Source organism: Rutilus rutilus (genome assembly GCF_951802725.1).
Source record: "Rutilus rutilus genome assembly, chromosome: 8".
NCBI classification, from domain to species: domain Eukaryota; kingdom Metazoa; phylum Chordata; class Actinopteri; order Cypriniformes; family Leuciscidae; genus Rutilus; species Rutilus rutilus.
Window position 1 is genome coordinate 17,791,270 of NC_140222.1, and position 19,509 is coordinate 17,810,778.

Here is a 19,509-nt window from a genome sequence, read left to right on the forward strand (position 1 = left end):
GATTCAGTGACTTTGTTTTTTCAGTACTTGTCACTGTGCATCTTCGAATCAGTCCCTCCCTATAAATGAGTATTCATGTTTTTAGTTAGTTATTTAGTGTAACATTATCTGTCATCACCTTAATTGGAGTTGTTCATTCAAACCCTCATCGATAGGCCTATAATTATATATATATATAAAAAGGCTTCAGTGCAGTAACTCACCATGAGTCTTGCACTGTCAAGTTTTCTGCATGACTGAACAAATATTTTGCTTTCCAAAATACAATATCCAACCAACCTTCAGAAGAGACATCCCTCATTTCTTTGTTCTGGTCTCATTTATCTTTTGAATTTATTTTTACTTACACTTATTTAGCAGACATTTTTATTTGGAAAATAAAATACCAGAGATACAATAGGCCACTCTCTGCGAAAAAAAAACAAAAACAAAACAAAAAAACATATGACTTGGATATAACTATTAAATGAAAAGAAGGGAAATGCACATTCAAAATGTCTTTTAAAAGTTGGCAAACATTAATCTCATCATGGCTGCTGGTGTTTCTGTTGAAAACACACTGTTAAACAGTTCTAGGAAGATGTTGACTACTAGAATAAGAACTTGAGAAGCTGAGAAGTAAAACAAATGACCAAAGTCACGAACACAAAAATAAATGTGTGAACTTTTAGTCAGTTCTTTAGTTTGTTTCTCCCTTCTCTTAAATTGATCTTTATCTCACAACTATATTTGACTATATACACATTTTGACACTCCTGTCTGTTGTGAATCCCATGATTCACAGATGTTTGACCTGATCAAATATCTCCATTGTTAAATTCATTACCAAATTTAGTCTGTGTTTCTCTGCTCTTCACAAACCAACATCAGCTGCATCTATCACTGAATCAAATGCCTTTCAGCAAGAGATGAGTTTAATACAACAATCTGAATGCTTTTGTCCAAGTGATCAATTGAGAGATGAGAGAGAAGAACTGTGCAGACACTTTAACCTCTAAACACACTGCGGTTTAATGCACTTCTGCTAAAATACAAAATGCTGATAAGCAGTTCTTCACAGAAATATCAAGAGCTTAAAGTGTCAAAATATATGCAGTTACTAATGTATATATATATGAAGAGTTCAGATGCAAAAGCCTCTAAGTGCCATCTGAAAATTTCTTCTAGAATGATCATTTTTATCAAGCTTGTAAATTTAAGTTCAGTAATTTCACTTAAATGGCAATGAAAATGACCTATTAATTGTCATTTAAGTGAAATTACTGAACTTAAATATACAAGCTTGATAAAAATGATCATTCTAGAAGAAAATTTCAGATGGCACTTAGAGGCTTTTGCATCTGAACTCTTCATATATATATATATATATATATATATATATATATATATATATATTTTTTTTTTTTTTTTTTTTTTTTTTACATGTGAATGTGTGTTCATGGCATTCAAATTTCCGTCTGAAATAATCTAAACCATGTTAACTGGCAACACAGTCTCACTCCCTACTCGTCAAATGTCTGACGCATGGTCAAGGACCCCTGGCGTCAAGTTTCAACAAAAGAGGTCCCAGCAAACACAGAACGTTGGCACAACGTAGCCAACCTTCTAACAACGTTTTATCAACATTAGAAAAGGTTTAAGAAACAACAAATGATTGATAAAATGTTTGATTTAGGGTTAAAACCAACACACACATACCATTGCGAATATTTGCCTTGGCAGCTATCCGTCTCCTCCGGTTACTTGTCCTCAAACAATAATGGGCTGACTGAGTTCGAAAGGTCATTTTGGTCTTTTCAGCTGAAAAAAGAGAAAAGAAAATATCATTATGTAAAATATTTTTAATAATAGTAAAAGAAAAATGACTGATTTACCTTACAAATATTGGATGTTACATTATTAAGCATTAAAAGCATGTTAAGTGTTGTGGTTAATATGCATTTACAACAAATATCACTTTAAAACTACCAATACTGATGTAAAAGCATGGTAAGTTTTGTTATTACTGTGGTAAAACTAATGTTACTGAGGTTTAAAGCATGGTAAGTTTTGTGGTGGTTACTGTCCTTTTACCACACCTATCACAGTAAAACTAGGGTTACTGTGGTAAAAGCATGGTACGTGTTGTGGTTACTGTGCATTTACAATAAGTTTTACATTAAAACTACCAATAGTGTGGTAAAAGCATGGTAAGTGTTGTTTTTACTGTGCTTCTACTACAAATACAACTGTGGAACTAATAGTACTACTTTAAACCTGATATGAATAAGATGAACTGATTGAAGGTCTGGGTCTTAGGCCTATAGCACGTCACGTGACAGACAGTAGGCTATCACCCTGTTTTGAATTAGAAAACGTACTCGGTTACTAACGTAACCTCGGTTCTCTCTAGAGAGAGGAACGAGTACTGCGTAGAATACGCTAGGGGAAAATCCTTTTCCACGAGAATACTGAAGCCAAAAAATTATCCTTAATTTTGTATTAATGTAAAACGCGTTGCGGCAGCATACAGACATAGGCGAGGCAGCTTGCGCGCCTATAGGCTGGTCTGCTGGCAACTGCTTAAGCCTATCGAGCGAGACCTAGAGTGACGTCAGACCCAATGAGGGTGCTTCGCGCCCTCTGCGTCACGTCCCGCCGAAACGGGCGTGGCTTAGGTTTATAAATACCGCTCGCAGGCATTATTTCTCTGGTTTTTCATAGTCGAAGCAACCAGAGCGCGTGCAGGCACGGCAGGATACGCAGTACTCGTTCCTCTCTCTAGAGAGAACCTAGGTTACGTTAGTAACCGAGTACGTTCTCTTACGAGAGATACTCTCGTACTGCGTAGAATACGCTAGGGGAACCTACTGTAAAACGCCGTGCGTGCTGGGATCTGATACCATAGACTCAAGGGCGACAGCCCGGAGTTCATACAGTACATGATCACCCAGGGGACTCACAGGGAATCCTGGAAGAGAGGGGGGTTAGCCACTATCTTCCTTATAGCAGCATAGAGCAAGGATTGCAATACTCAATAGCTGCATAACTGACAGCGCCAGTTATGAGATTTTGGCCATACTAGACCGACAGTAGTCTGGCCTGTAGTGCGGGAACCTCTAGGTTGTAAAACCTTATAAATGTAGACGGAGAGGCCCAGCCTGCCGCCATACAAATATCTTGCAAGGCAATCCCACTTGACCATGCCCACGATGAAGCCATGCTTCTCGTGGAGTGCGCTTTGACACCCAGCGGGCACTGCATGCCCTTGGTTGTGTAAGCTAGCGCTATTGCGTCCACTACCCATCTGGATAGGGTCTGTTTCGAAGCGGCTAGTCCCTTAGAACGCCCGCTGAACGAAACAAAGAGCTGCTCCGTCTGTCTGAAAACAGACGAGCGAGACACATACGCTCTTAACGCCCTGACTGGGCAAAGGGAGCTTTCGTCCATATTTCCTTCAGTGACCGGCAGGGCAGACAGGGAAATGGCCTGTGCTCTGAACGGTGTATTGAGGGATTTACATAACCGTGCTTAGGTTTGAGTATAACTCTAGAGTCATTCGGCCCAAATTCCATGCACGTCGCGCTTACTGAGAGCGCGTGTAAGTCCCCTATGCGCTTCACTGAAGCGAGAGCCAGAAGAAACGCCGTCTTGAAAGACAGGTGTTTAAGATCAATCTCCTGCAAGGGCTCAAATGGATGACCTTTCATGGCTTCCAGTACCGTAGAAAGGTCCCATATAGGGACTGTGGGAGGTCTGGGAGGATTCAGTCTCTTAGCTCCTCGAAGGAAGCGAATGACTAAATCGTTCCTTCCAATAGACTGGCCGAGCGTGGTCGAAGAGAACACTGCTATGGCCGCTACATAGACTTTGAGCATGGAAGGGGACCTGCCCTTATCCAACAGCTCCTGTAGGAAGGAGAGAACCTCCGTCACACCGCAATGCAGGGGTGACACACCCCGAGCTGTGCACCAGCTAGAGAACACTGACCATTTTGAGGCATAGAGACGTCGCGTAGACGGAGCTCTGGCCTGTGTGATAGTGTTTAACACTCCCTGTGGGAGGTCAGCGGGTACCCGTTGATGGCCCACACATGGAGGGACCACAGCTCTGGGTGAGGGTGCCAAATCGAGCCGTTGGCTTGAGAGAGGAGATCCCTCCTCAGAGGCACTGGCCACGGGGCGGTGCTCACTAACTGCATCACAATTGGGAACCAAGGTTGGCTCATCCAAAGTGGGGCTACAAGCAGCACTGAGCATCCTTCTTCCCTGACCCGTTCTACCACCTGAGTCAGGAGGGAGACGAGGGGAAAAGCGTAGAGAGGACGGCGAGGCCACTCGTGGGTCAGCGCGTCCTTGCTCTTCGAGAAAAATTCTGGACAGTGAGCGTTTTCTTGAGACGCGAACAGGTCTACTTCCGCTCTGCCGAATTTCTTCCACAGCAGCTGGACTGTCTGTGGGTGCAAAGACCATTCTCCTGTCGGAACCTGGTTCCTGGACAGTCTGTCTGGTCCTATATTTAGGAGCCCTGGCACGTGCGCTGCTCTCAGCGAGAGCAGGTTGCTGCGGGCCCATATCAGGAGGCGCCTGGTTAGCCTGTACAGAGTCAGGGACCTGAGGCCGCCCTGGCGATTTATGTAGGACACCACTGAGACGTTGTCTGAACGTATTAGCATGTGGTGTCCCTTTATGAGGGGACAAAAGCGCGTGAGCGCTTTGCTCACTGCCAACATTTCGAGGCAGTTGATATGTAAGAGCTTCTCCTGCTTTGACCATTGGCCAAAAAGCGGTCTGCCCTCGAGCAGCACTCCCCATCCCGAGGTGGATGCGTCCGTGGACACCACCATCACTCTCGAGGAAGTCCCCAGGCTTACACCTGATTGGTACCAGTCTTTTGCCTCCCAAGGTTTCAAAGCTGCAATGCGTGCTTGATTGACCTTGACGCGAAGCTGACCGGAGGCCCACGCTGTGCGTGGTACTCTCTTTCTGAGCCAGAACTGCAGTGGGCGCATGCGCAGAAGGCCCAACTGGAGAACTGAAGATGCTGAGGCCATCAGACCGAGCATCCTTTGAAAGGCTTTGAGAGGGACTATCGCGCCGCAGCGGAACGAGCCGGCTGCGCGCCGAATGTCCAGTGTGCGCTGAGATGACAGGCGTGCTGTCATTAGCAGCGAGTTCAGCTCAATTCCCAGAAAAGATATAATCTGTCTGGGGAAAAGCGAGCTCTTTTCCCAGTTCACTGCGAGACCGAGATTCTCGAGGTGATCGAGTAAAATGGTCCTGTGCTCTACGAGCTCTGAGTGAGATTGGGCTAAAATCAGCCAGTCGTCCAGATAGTTCAGCACTCGTATGCCCCGTAATCTGAGGGGTGCGAGCGCTGCGTCCATGCACTTCGTAAATGTACGGGGTGCCAGGGACAAGCCGAAAGGCAGGACTGTGTACTGATATGCCTGGCCCTCGAAGGCGAATCTCAAAAATCGCCTGTGATGTGACGCTATCTGTATTTGAAAATACGCGTCCTTTAGATCTATTGACACAAACCAGTCCCCCTGGCGGACGTGCGCGAGGATTTTTCTGGTTGTGAGCATCCTGAACTGGCGCTTCATAAGCGCTCTGTTCAGCTGCCGCAGATCTAGTATGGGTCTGAGACCCCCGTCCTTTTTGGGCACCAGGAAGTATCTGCTGTAAAGCCCCCCTTCGCTTTGAGCTTGAGATAGGGGTTCTATAGCCCCTTTGCTCAACAGTTTCAAAATCTCGGCTCGAAGTAGATGAGCTACTTTCGATTCTACCGTGGTCTCGACGCGCGCCATGAAGCGGCGAGGGCGTCGGCGAAACTGCAGCGAATAGCCTTTTTTTATGATGTTCAGCACCCATCTCGAAACCCCGGGAAGCTTTTCCCACGCAGGTGCGCGAGTAGCTAGGGGCTGGATGCGAAGCACGCTCTGATCGGCTCGCGATACAGCGGCTTTTGAGTGCTGTGACATAAGCGTCGCGCTCATGACATCTGAGGCAGGGGGGCGCGCTGATAACAGCGGGCAGAATGCCCGCGCTCGACTCCTCCGCAGTGTTTAGCTGTGAGGAGGAGGGCTGGGCTAGTTTCATGTCTGTGTGTGGGCGTGGGCGCAGAGCAGCGGGCACATACACCACTTTTACAGCATTGCTCACGTGAGCAGAGCGTATGCATACTGGTCCTGTATTTACAGAGACCGTGAGACATGTGGGAAGTAGCGTTTGTGGGCACTGGGTAGTGGGCACGTTTGCTACGTTTAAAGCGCAATCGATCTGAGTCGATTTTATGTGCGCGAGCCCTGTGTGAAGGGCTGTGTTTGTGTGTAGGAATGGGCACTGAGTAGTGGCCATTTTTTCTACACATGAAAACACCGTCGGCCGTGGCCGGGACACCAGAAAATACACTCTTTAAGGGATTTATCTGGGTAGCCGTAAAATGGCTTTTTTTTTTTCTTTTTTTGTGCAGGCAAGCGGGCAATGGAACCGGCTTGTTGGCTGCTAAATACGCTGGACCAGTCACATTTCTTGGAACTGGACGAGCGGCAAGGTTTGGGTGCAGGCGAGGGGGTTGTACAACGCACTCGTTGGCTGCAAAACACACATCTGCAGTCGCCTCTTCAGGGAACTGACAGAGCGAGCATTGGCGGCATAATTTTATTTGCCGGTAGACCCGGGATCGAACCCGGGTCTCTCATGCGGAAATCTGTGAATCTGCCACTGGCCCACAGGGGAAGACACATAAGATTTCAGTCAGCGCGAGTATTATCAGAGAGCATCAACATGCTGGCGTTTGTTTGCAGGCGTGCGTGTAACAACAGGCTCGCTCACTGCAATAAAGACATTTCCAGTCGCCTGAATATCAGAGGGGAATGAGAAATGTGTGAGAGATTGAGATCGGCCCGGCCGCAGCGGGACTAGAACACTCTTTTCTCCTTTCGCCAGTGACGCACGGGAACCATAGAAACGGTGTCTGGGTGCAGGCGAGCGGGTTGCACAACGCGCTCGTCGGCTGCAAAATGCACGTCTGCAGTCACCTTCCAGGGAACTGACAGAACGAAGCATTGGCGGCATAATTTATCTGCCGTTAGACCGGGATTCGAACACCGGTCTCCCGTGTGACAAAACCTAGGATTCCGCCACTGAGCCACAGGGGGGAAACACAAAGGCTTTCAGATGCACGAGCATATGAAAGAGCGTCAACATGTTTTCTTCGGCGTTTGCTTGCAGGCGAGCGTGTATTAAACAGGCACGTTTGCTGCAGTATAGACAATTCCAGTCGCCTGATCAGGGAACTGAGACATGTGTGAGAAATGAGTTCAGTCCGGTCTCGACGGGACTGTAAACACTTTTCTCCTTTCGCCGGTGAGTGACGCGTGACGGACCGCTCCAGACATCCCCTGTGAACGGCGCGGTTGTGCGGCTCGAACAGAGGGCGAGCAGGTATCATCCCCCAAGCAGGCAAGGCAAGCGGGCGAACCGGCGAGCTTTGCGGCTTGGAAGGGCGGAGGAGCAGTCTCGGAGAAGGATGCCAGGTGAGTCCTCAGAGTCACCATAGGCAGTACCTAGCTCGCAGTGAGGGCAGTCGCCGTCAGCGAGCGCGAGAACTGCGTGATCCTCAGGAAAGGGGCGTCTTGAAAAAGACGCCCGGCTCTTTTAGTGCAATGAGAGTGTGTGTCGCGGCGGCGAGCACACACACAAGGCATAGTAAAAGAGAAAAAGGATACTGAACCGGATAGCGCAGCAGGAAGGCGATGAAGGCGGCGCGGCCAGCAGCTTCTCGACTCGTCCCGCTGAAGTGCTTCTTCAACAGCGCGGCTTCTTCTCGGATCCAGCGATGTGAGTTGCTTCGCTGAAGGATGAAAAATCAGAGAAATAATGCCTGCGAGCGGTATTTATAGACCTAAGCCACGCCCGTTTCGGCGGGACGTGACGCAGAGGGCGCGAAGCACCCTCATTGGGTCTGACGTCACTCTAGGCTCGCTCGATAGGCTTAAGCAGTTGCCAGCAGACCAGCCTATAGGCGCGCAAGCTGCCTCGCCTATGTCTGTATGCTGCCGCAACGCGTTTTACATGAATACAAAATTAAGGATAATTTTTTGGCTTCAGTATTCTCGTGGAAAAGGATTTTCCCCTAGCGTATTCTACGCAGTACGAGAGTATCTCTCGTAAGAGAACATAAAGCCTCCGTGGAGATGACAGATATTATGCAGTGACTATCGACAAACAGAAAAAGACATTGGCCCTGTCCCATTTCTCCCCTCTTAAAACTTCCACTTGGTTTTGAGTGCCCTCGAAAGTAAAGTTCCCTCTGCGAGGGAAGTGGAGTTGAAGATCTTTCCCTATGAAAGCTGTCAAAAGAAAGTCAAACCCTTGTTGCCTGTTGTCGCCACAGAAAGAGTCGGTGCACAGAAGGGGGTAGAGTGACCTCTGCTGGTTGAGCTTCCACATAGCAAGAAGGGCTATAAATATGTTACAAAACTAAAATGTAAATTAAATAATAGAAACTTATAAATAAATAGGCTACCTGCTATCCTAAGCTACATATAAAATGAGTTCACTTGTCTTAATCTGAAGTTACAGGTCACCAATGGTCTTACAAATGTTTAATTCTCCCTAACAGCCAGAGTTATTATTTTATATAGTTTTAATTTTTATTTCAGTTAGCTAAAGTGTTTGTTTTTTTCACACCCAGTGCTACTTTAGTTGTACTAAAAAACGTTATATTAGTTCAGTTTTAGTCTACAATCACCTCGCTAACTATAGTTACTTTTATTTTGAAAGTGTTACCGGTTACTTTCTCTTCCAAAAAAGGAATAGACCACGTGACTTCCGTTTTTGGTTTATAAACGAAAAACGAATTGACTGCAGTTCGAAGACTCTCTTCATTCTTTGTTCAAAAAGGAATAGCGATAGAATGATCGCCAAAAACGAAAAACGGGCCGTTTTTTGTTTGTTTGTTTGTTTGTTTGTTTTTTGATTCTGACACCAAAAACGGTTATTTGGTTTTTCGTTTTGAAACAAAAAACAGAAAAACAGTATTTTCGTTTTATAATTACAAACGAATGATGGATTATCCAGATATCTGGGCCCGGTTTCCCGATAACGCTCACTCTTAGCGCTCTAAGAAAGCTCGAAAGATATATCTTACCAAAGTTGTTTATGTTCCTAAGTGTGTTCCCCGAACCATACCTTAGGAAGCTGCTTAAGATATACCTTCTTACGTGCGACGTTACCCAGCGCTGTCCGTGGCGATGGTGCTGAATTGTTTGATATCGATGGCTCGAGAATCAATTATTCTCTCGTGCAGGGGCTGTTTATGTGAGAAAGCGGTGATCTTTATAAATGAAGCACTTCAGAAATAGTTGAAATGGCAATTTATTATGATTATTTGATATTATAAAAAATAATCCAAACTATAATAGCCTATAATAGCCTAGAATCCGTGTATCATTCGTTCAGTCGTTTTTTAATTTAATATTGAAAGTAGAAAAATGAGAAAACAGTTCCTTTTTCGATTTTCATTTTTTCCAAACCAACGAAACCAAGAATTCAGCTTGATTTTTCGTTTTTCGTTCTGAGGTAGAAAAATGTATAAACTGCTGGAATATTCGTATTTTACACGTGGGCGGGAATGAAACGCCCCTTTCCTTTGATTTGTCAGCCGAAGATCAAACTGTCCCGTCATCAGTTCTTCCTCAGTTCTGCACTGCAGAATAAGAGTCCTCGCGTTGTGATTCTTAACGCGTTTATTGCAACTACATTTCATCTTTTTTTTCATCAAATAACCAGACTAACATGGCTCGACACAACCCGTAGGCTACTGGGGAAAACACTAGACAGGGCTTTCTTCTGTGTAGATATAAATTCACCTACGCTTTGCATCAGCTGGGTATGCAGGTAGCCTAAATGACGGCTGTTAGCCTACATGGTCTACATTATTTTTAAATAATAAATGAAGATATAAATCAATATAATTAGTTGTAAATTTAATATTTTTAACACTAATACAAAAAGAAAAGAATAATGCATGTACAATATGTTTATATTAACGTAAACGCATGACATTCAGACTGACTATCTAACAACCGGAGAACAGAGAACAACAGAGATATTAAAATACATACTCTTCTGAGTTTTATGATGTAGGCCTTGTGTTTTATTAAAATTTATTAATTTATATCTCAAAGATGTGCGCTTGTATCGCAGCGCACCGGGTCATGTTGAGAGGGAAACAAACGCATTTTATTATTAGCCTATTCAGAAATAGTGTAAAAGATCGGTAAATAAAATGCAACATCAACATTATAAACACTATTAATAACATATAGGCTATCTATGCGTATTTTACTTCCCCTTACTGTAGCCAATGTCAAATCCTTAAATGAATGGTATCCTATTCAGAAAACAACAAGAATGAAAAATAAGTAGCCACGTACAATAAAAATATAGCCTAATAGCTTATAAAAATAGCCTATTTTGTCCTTTATTATAAACAACATTTAGCCAATTTTAAACGCCAAGCCTAAACGAATTTATTTGAATCGAAACTGAAACTGTACCGACGTTGGTTTCGCGCATCTCTCATTCGGTCCAAAGTTTCCTTATTTGCAATGTAATATTTGGATGCTAACTAGTAATGTAAAGAAGGCTTTATACTTAAGTCGAGTCCCAATACACGTATATGCTAAATCATCATCTTCACAGCAAGGGAAATGAGTTTGGAATAACAGCAAGTAGCCTACTGTGCGGCACAGCCTTTACAACAGACCAATTAAATTAAGCAGAATAACTTTTTATATGTTTGGTTGGCTGTGTTTTATTTTAATAATGAACAGGCTGCGATGTTAGCAATGCCAGTAGTGAACTGATAGAGATGCTGTGTGTGTGAGCGAGCGATGCGCCGGCGACATCACTTGGATTTGTTGCTCAGCAGGGGAAATAATAATATTCTGTCGTTTAATAATCTGTCATTCGAAACAGTAACATTTATATTTTTATTTGTGTACATTCAAAATGACTACAAAATGTCATGCCTTTGGAAAATAAAGAAAACAACATGATGCGCTGCTTTAGCGCGTCTCCTTGAACATCTTTCTGGCGCACACCACAAATGAACCAAAATAGAGTGAATAGCCTTCTGACGCGCCTACTTTTCAAAGTCAACATTTAGATTATTTGAAGTAAAATGCATTATATAGTCACTTAAGAATAAAACACAGCGTGGTTCATGATAAAAATAAATAAACAAATAAATAAACGTGACTTTACAGTTTGGAAATAGGAAAATAGCAAACCCCTGGCACTTGAGAACTCCTGGTCAACACAGAAGAAAGCCCTGTCTAGTGTTTCCCCAGTACGGGTTGAGTCGAGCCATGTTAGTCTGGTTATTTGATGAAAAAAAAAGATGAAATGTAGTTGCAATAAACGCGTTAAGAATCACAACGCGAGGACTCTTATTCTGCAGTGCAGAACTGAGGAAGAACCGGAAGAACTGATGACGGGACAGTTTGATCTTCGGCTGACAAATCAAAGGAAAGGGGCGTTTCATTCCCGCCTACATGTAGAAATAAAATATTCCAGCTGTTTATAAATTTTTCTACCTCAGAACGAAAAACGAAAAATCAAGCTGAATTCTTGTTTTTCGTTGTTTTGGAAAAAATGAACATCGAAAAAGGAACTGTTTTCTCATTTTTCTACTTTCAATATTAAATTAAAAAACGACTGAACGAATGATACACGGATTGCCTAGCCTACATATTTTAAAATTGTAACATATATTGCTGGCACAATAACCTTTTCAAAAATTTACGTGCCTTCTTCTCTTTCCCATTTTTGTTCGCTGAGGTGGAGCTACGATGAAATATTGTTCTTGTAAATACTTTACAGCATTTCAGTAATAAAAGTTTACATCTTGCGTACGGTGCTCGGCAGTGATCAAAAAGGATTTAAACCTTGAATTTTGAATCTCTTCTTGTAAACTCAGAGATGTGGATTCAGACGGCAATTAAATTACACGACCTGTTTTTTTAAAAAACAGAAGGTACTAATTTGGCCAGGGATTTTTACGCGGGTTGGGTGAGAAAAACACTGATATTATGGATTCGGACGGCACTAAAATCACCTGTAAATGTTTAAAATACCGGACGAGCCCATGAGAAACAATATTAGCGTCCGAATAGCACTTAACTGTTCGTAGTTGCATAGGGAGATCACCGGCGCCACCAGTCCGCCCTAACTCGAGCCAGTCCGGGCTCCTCGTCCGCGGCAGGCAGGTCTTCTGCCTCGGCTGCTCTTCGCTATAATGCGGCTTGTAAAGGTAGTCACAAACACCTGATTCAAGCATCAGACTTCCGAAATCCTCTTCTTCTATATCATATTGAGTACTCTCCTCCGCTATTGTCATAACTTTACATCTGTCTCCACAGCGCCTGTTAGCTTAGCTTCAAACAAGATGGAGGATATTGCTTTCAGTTTCAGAGAGTAAAGTCCCACCCACTGATCTGTAATTGGTCTGTAGCGTGAGCGGGTCCCGCCCCCTGGGAAAGATGAGGAACGAGTGTCTGTAGTCTTAACAGAAATCCCCCCCCCCCCCCCCCCATTATTTTTCATTGCATTAACAAACTCTTTTCAAACTTTTTCTTTATCCGTCAAAAATAGTGGCAATTGTAATGAAGTGAAAAAAAAATATTACTGCCTTTGTGAGGAAATGTTGTTTTTCTCATTTGTCCTCTGGATTTGTCATGTTCAGCGTCATCATAAAGATTTAGACCTACAAGTCTTTGTTGTTTAATGAGATTCTTCTTACAGCCACTAGATGGAGATATATATATCTCTAGATGGAGAGACAGCTGAATAATTATGCTGGACTAATTAGCCATTTTGTTGAACTAAGCTAGCAAATAATTAGATTGTATCTGTCTTGGTTTGGAAGTTTATAGAGCAGCACCTTCACTCCTCCTGCGATGTGTAATATACATTTTAAACATGTTTCTAACATCTAACCTTATAACATTCTAACACTTTGAAACACAATGTACTAATATGTTCTGTCATGTGTTTTTGTACCTTGCCTTCCCCCATTTGACTTTGGTTGTGTGTGTGAGTGTGTGTGTAAAAATAACATATATGGGAAATGAAACCTTGTGATTAACAATGAAGTATCGTTAAAACAAAGTTTGCTTCACCTAGTAACAGAAGGGTTTGCAAATGAAGAACCAATCAAATTCATGTCATTTTGGCATGCCTCTCAATTCTATAAAAACAGTTGTAACTGTGTGTTTGGTGGGATTCTCAATGGAATTTGTCTGAGATCCTCCTTGCTTCTTCTTGGGAGAGATTCCCTGAGAACTGCTCTAGGAACTTCCCTGAGAAAAAGCATTTAAAGGACATTTGCTGAAGTCTGTTTGTCGATTATTGCTGCGCAGCAAGAAAGCTATTAGGGAGGGAAACAAGTTATTTAGGGAAACACTAGTAGAGACCTTACTACCAAGTGATAGTGTGGATCGCATTAAGAACACTAGAGACCTTATTCCCAAGTGATAGTGTTCGATAGGGGGCGAGACGTCGTTCGACTCTTTGTGAGACTCTTAGGCAGGGTTAGATTGCAGCTTAGGCATCAACTCGCACGTTCAGAGGTAACTCAACTGAGTGTAATATTTTCAGGTGTCAAGGACACCAGGTGCAACCTAAGTCAGGTCCGTAGGGGAAAAATCTACCCAGATGTCTGACTCAATTTTGACTTCTTGGACAAGCAGTGGCTTGATGTTATTTCCTTTATTTCATGGGGACTTACTGACTGTACATCTGTACATGTCTATAACTGACACACTCAGTTCAATTCATGGTCCTCTCTTTAGTACCACTGGCCTAGAGATTTAAGTTGGTTTTAATAATAGAAAATGTGAACATTTGAATCATATCACGTTCTCTGTTCTTCTTTCTCATTTTGAGAAGACATAAAGGCCTGTATAGTCTGTTGTGGGCGGTGCTACTGCAGGAGTTTGTTGACACTGAGTGTAGAGTTTCACTAAACCACTTCACTTCAGACCGGCAGCACATTTAACATTTCATGAGCGCCAGAACTGGTTATTATAAGATTTCTATTGTGAAACTCTTTTGCACACTTCTGAAAAAAAAAATGTCCAAGGTGTTTTTTTTCTTTTGTTTGTGCTCATGGAGTCTGTCTGGTAAGTATTTTTATGGCTTTACTTCAGTTTATATTATTTGTCCACACATTCTTCTGCTCCTTATTATTTTCATCATTAATGTTTCCCATAAAATGTATGTTTTATTAGACTAAAATACTTTTGTGTTCATATGAACGTTGTTCTGAATGGTGCCGATTTTCCCTTCCAGTATGAAAGGTTTTATTTATTGTGAATTATAGAATTGTACATTGAAATGAGTGCAGTGAAAATTAGTTTTGCCCTGACAAATATTTAGTTCAAATAGTTTAAAAATTGCTAAAACCCTCTTTCCGAGTAACTGTTTCTGTTTGTTTCTCAGGAGTGTTTGGTGTTGATGAAGTGAAGTCAGTGTCAGTGACTGAGGGAGAATCTGTCACTCTAAACTCTGATCTTACTGAAATACAGACAGATGATCTGATAATGTGGAGAACTCTACACAACAACAATCTTATAGCTAAAATCAAAGAAAATAACTATAAGACAGATTTTCCTGATGAGAGATTCAGAGACAGACTGAAGATGGATCATCAAACTGGATCTCTGACCATCACAAACACCAGAACCACAGACTCTGGACTTTATAGAGTAACCAGCGCCAGATCAGTGACGCCGCTCAACACATTCAATCTTACTGTCGATGGTGAGTTAAAACACTTTTCACAATTTCAGTAATTTAACAATGTCTACACATCATCATTGTCATTCTTGTCTTTTGTCAAAATGTCATGACCATTCCAGCATGGTTAATATGATTTATTGTGTTTGATAATGTTCTGTGTCAGTGACTGTTATAGAAATGACATTTTAGAAATGTATTTGCAGTACATTTCTATGTAATGAATTGTGTGACACTTAAACTTTAATTTCAGTGTAGCATGAATCCTGTATGTTGAGAGAGACTCTCACATCAAATAAAGACCAATAAAATGAAAATGTTCTTACTGTAAATTAGAGCTCTCATGTTTTTGTTCTCAGCTCGTCTGCCTGTTCCTGTCATATTTAGTCACACTTGTTCATCATCATCATCATCATCATCATCATCATGTTCATTGGTGTGTTCATCAGTGTCGAATGTGAGTGATGCGACTCTCTCCTGGTACAAAGGAATCAGTATATTGTCCAGCATCAGTGTGTGTGATCTCAGCATCAGTCTCTCTCTACCTCTGGAGGTGGAATATCAGGATAAAAACACCTACAGCTGTGTGCTGAACAATTCCATCAGCAACCAGACCACACATCTGGACATCAACACACACTGCCACACATGTGCAGGTACATCTATGAAGAAGAAGAGAGCACAAACATCATCATCAAACTCTGATGTGATTAATGACAATCAATATATAATGATCATATTATTTTGTATTATTATAAGCCTTGGAATTGAATAACAAGATAAGGAAAATGATTTGGATTGGGATAACAGATACAGCTGAGAGTTTTAGCAGTGTTGTGTTGTGCAGTAAACCAATCCATGTTTGGAAAATACCATTCATTCTAGTAAATCGGTTTGGTTTGTTTGGATGTTTCTTTTAAATAAACAGATTCCATAAGATTCAGTGACTTTGTTTTTTCACTTGTCACTGTGCATCTTCGAATCAGTCCCTCCCTATCAATGAGTATTCATGTTTTTAGTTAGTTATTTAGTGTAACATTATCTGTCATCACCTTAATTGGAGTTGTTCATTCAAACCCTCATTGATAGGCCTATAATTATAAATTATACAATTAAATAGATTAGTTATTGCTATATAAAAAAAAAAAATAATAATTGGCAATTCAATGGCTTCAGTGCAGTAACTCACCATGAGTCTTGCACTGTCAAGTTTTCTGCATGACTGATCAATTATTTTGCTTTCCAAAATACAATATCCAACCAACCTCCAGAAAAGACATCCGTCATTTATTTTGTAAGTTTAGAGTATTTAAGTTAATCCATAAAAAATAATTCATGTATGAGGTAAAATAACAAAAAAAGTTGGCACTATAGTAAAAATGAATCAACACAATAATTAAACAACCCACTTTGCTGTGTAAAATGAACCCAACATGTGTTCTGTCCTATATTTACCCAGCCCTTGAGTTGAAAACATCCCAAATTGGCTCTCTCAAAAAAACATTCCTGAACACAAAGACCATTGCTTGAAAATAATGAAAAAAAAGTGTTTGCATATTCAGTCACAATGTGGCGCTAAAGCAGTGTCATCTGCATTGGGGAAGTATGCTGTACACAATTATTTTCCTAAGACATTTTCCTGGCCAGGATTTCTAAAATGCCTGAAATATCTGGGATTTGGCTTTGGTTCCCTATTGATGTGCTCTCTATAGCCCTCATACTTGCTTTGTTTGACTGTTTTCTGTAGATCTCAGGGCATTGGTCGATTATGTACTATGCCTGGAAGAAACTTCAGTCATTACCTTGAGCAAGTATTAAAACAATAGGAAAAAAAAAGAAAAGCCCAAGGAAAAATTAGGAAAAATCTTAGCCAGGACATGTCAGGAAAATCTGTCTGTTAGTCATAGTCACTGGTAAAACTTCTAATATTTAAAGGGATACTCCACTTTTTTCGGAAATAAGCTCATTTTACAACTCCCCCAGAGTTAAACAGTTGAGTTTTACCGTTTTAGAATCCATTCAGCCGAACTCCGGGTCTGACGGTACCACTTTTAGCATAGCTTAGCACAGATCATTGATTCTGATGAGTCCAGTAGCATTTCTTTCAAAATGACCAAAGAGTTTCAATATTTTTCCTATTTAAAACTTGACTCTTCTGTAGTTAAACCGTGTACTAAGATCGACGGAAAATGAAAAGTTGCGATTTTCTAAGCCTATATGACTAGGAACTACTCTCATTCCGGCGTAATAATCAAGGAACTATGTGGCTGTACCATGAGTGCAGCAGGCGTAATGATATGACGCAGCGCCTGAAAATAGTCCCCAGCTCGGTAACTTCTTCCAACGTGACCGGGACTAAGTTTGTCTAACCTATTAGACCTATTTTCAGGCGCTGCGTCATATCATTACGCCTGCTGCACTCATGGTACAGCCGCACAGTTCCTTGATTATTACGCCGGAATGAGAGTAGTTCCTAGCCATATAGGCTTAGAAAATCGCAACTTTTCATTTTCCGTCGATCTTAGTACACGGTTTAACTACAGAAGAGTCAAGTTTTAAATAGGAAAAATATTGAAACTCTTTGGTCATTTTGAAAGAAATGCTACTGGACTCATCAGAATCAATGATCTGTGCTAAGCTATGCTAAAAGTGGTACCGTCAGACCCGGAGTTCGGCTGAATGGATTCTAAAACGGTAAAACTCAACTGTTTAACTCTGGGGGAGATGTAAAATGAGCATATTTCCGAAAAAAGTGGAGTATCCCTTTAAAGAAATATTTTTTTGAAAATATGTATATGCCGCTTACAAATAATCAGTCCATTTTATGATTCAGCTTGTTTTGGGGGGAAACGGACATAACATTTTTAGTGGCAGAGACAAAAGACATTCATCAGTGACAAATGCAAAAGCAAACGTTTTAGCGCCGATAAAACAGATACTTTAGCGCCACCTTGTGACTGAATATGAAAATATATATTTTTTAACTTTCTAGTAGCTCGTACAATAGAGCGCTGGCACTTGTAACGCCAAGGTCATGGATTTTGATTCCCAGGGAAAGCAAGAATAAATAAGAATGTAAATGTGTACCTTGAAGTGCAATGTAGTCACTTTGGATAAAAGCGTCTGTCAAATGCATAAATGTCGAATGTAAATGCAAAAGCAAACGTCTGTCATGGTATATTCATGCATCAGTCTCATCCGGCATGTGCTACAAAAGAGTGGCTTTAGACACATGAAAAGAAGAAACAGACAACGACAACACACTAAGTAGCAAATGTATCAGGTGAGATTTAAAAAAGAAAATCACTTGAAAAATGGCAATGGTAACAATTGGTATCCTTCATTCCCAAATGATTAAAAAGCGTAATTTAAAGTGTGTGACAAAGTGATAAACATTTCTCTGTCCTAACATTTTTGGAGTATGTTGTAGCCATCAAATTCTAAATGTGCTTATATTTATAAAATATATTTAAGATGGTCAGTGAAAAGACCACATTGGAGATCTTTTCTTCTTTTGTTAATTAAATAAAGTATCAAGAGAATTAACAAATCTCATATTCTTGATTTCATTGCATTTTCCAAATTGTTCAAACTTTTCTGGAAATGGGGAAGTATGTAAAACAGAAAATAAAAATAAACAAATAAGAGTTCCCTTTTGAGAGGTCTCTCCTATTGCACAAGTAGCTTACGCTAAGGGAAAACTCATATTAGGGAACCGAGGTTATGTTAGTAACCTAGACGTTTCTGCAAGCTGCTGCTATGGAATTGCAAAAGCCTGTCAGGACTTTGCCCTTCTGAAACACTTACAGTAGGATTTCACTTTTGTGACATCATCATGAGTGCTGAAGTGAGATTGGGGGTTCAATCTTCAGCTGGCTGGCAGGAGCCGCCACTGGCATATCACGTGACCTGTCAGTGGCTGGCTGGCAGCTGCCAGTCGTGATCACGGTCATATTTGACTGGTTTAATTGGGATAACCGTCCCCAATCATACTAAAGAACACATGCATGAAATTATATTCGTAACAAGAAAACAATTTATTTCCTTACAGCGAGAGTGTCAGGCAATGCGTTACACTCGCAGTTCAGCCGCAGCTGACTGGATTGAGCGTCCAGCAAAGCGTCAGTCAGCTGCCTGATCACAGCCATTTGACTGGTTTAATTGGGATAAAATTCTCTAAAACGCCAAACATGCAAAAGAACATAATCATATCAACAGATGCATAAAACATTACAAAACATAAAAACTGACTAGCCAGCCAATGACAGTTTACGTGACATGCCAGTGGCGGCTCGTGCCAGCCAGCTGAAGATTGAACCTCTACAGGGAAGTGACAACGCGCCACTCACATTTCACTTCTCGGAACAGTGTGGAATTCCCACAATTGGGAGGGGTGCTTCTTAACAGAGGGTGGTAGTGGGTTGCTGGAACTGAAACCAGGAGGTTGTAGGGTTTTTGGATGTGTATGAGGTTTTAAATGAGTTTGAAGTGCCACTATCTGAAATTGATTCTGGGGTTTGTCACCAATGGAGTGAGTAAATTCACGTAGTGCTCTGTGTAGTTCTTTGGCTTTCCAGGTTGTGTTTAGTCTGTCCCTGTAGCCCCCTCTAATAATAAAACAACATATTCTGATTGAAGTTGTGGTGGTGTGTTGTGTGTATACTGGCTTAAATAATTAAAGGTGGTGGCAGCAACCAAGTAAGCAAAAGTTATTCCAATA

At 41.6% G+C, this 19,509-nt stretch overlaps 1 long non-coding RNA gene across 1 annotated transcript; it reads left to right on the top strand.

Moving 5' to 3' along the window:
* The first annotated feature begins 13,270 nt into the window (after window positions 1–13,270).
* Window positions 13,271–15,728, top strand: LOC311295926. The gene is made up of 3 exons (XR_014628420.1): window positions 13,271–14,173; window positions 14,493–14,813; window positions 15,149–15,728. It is a non-coding gene; the product is annotated as an uncharacterized lncRNA (long non-coding RNA).
* The last annotated feature ends 3,781 nt before the right edge of the window (window positions 15,729–19,509 follow it).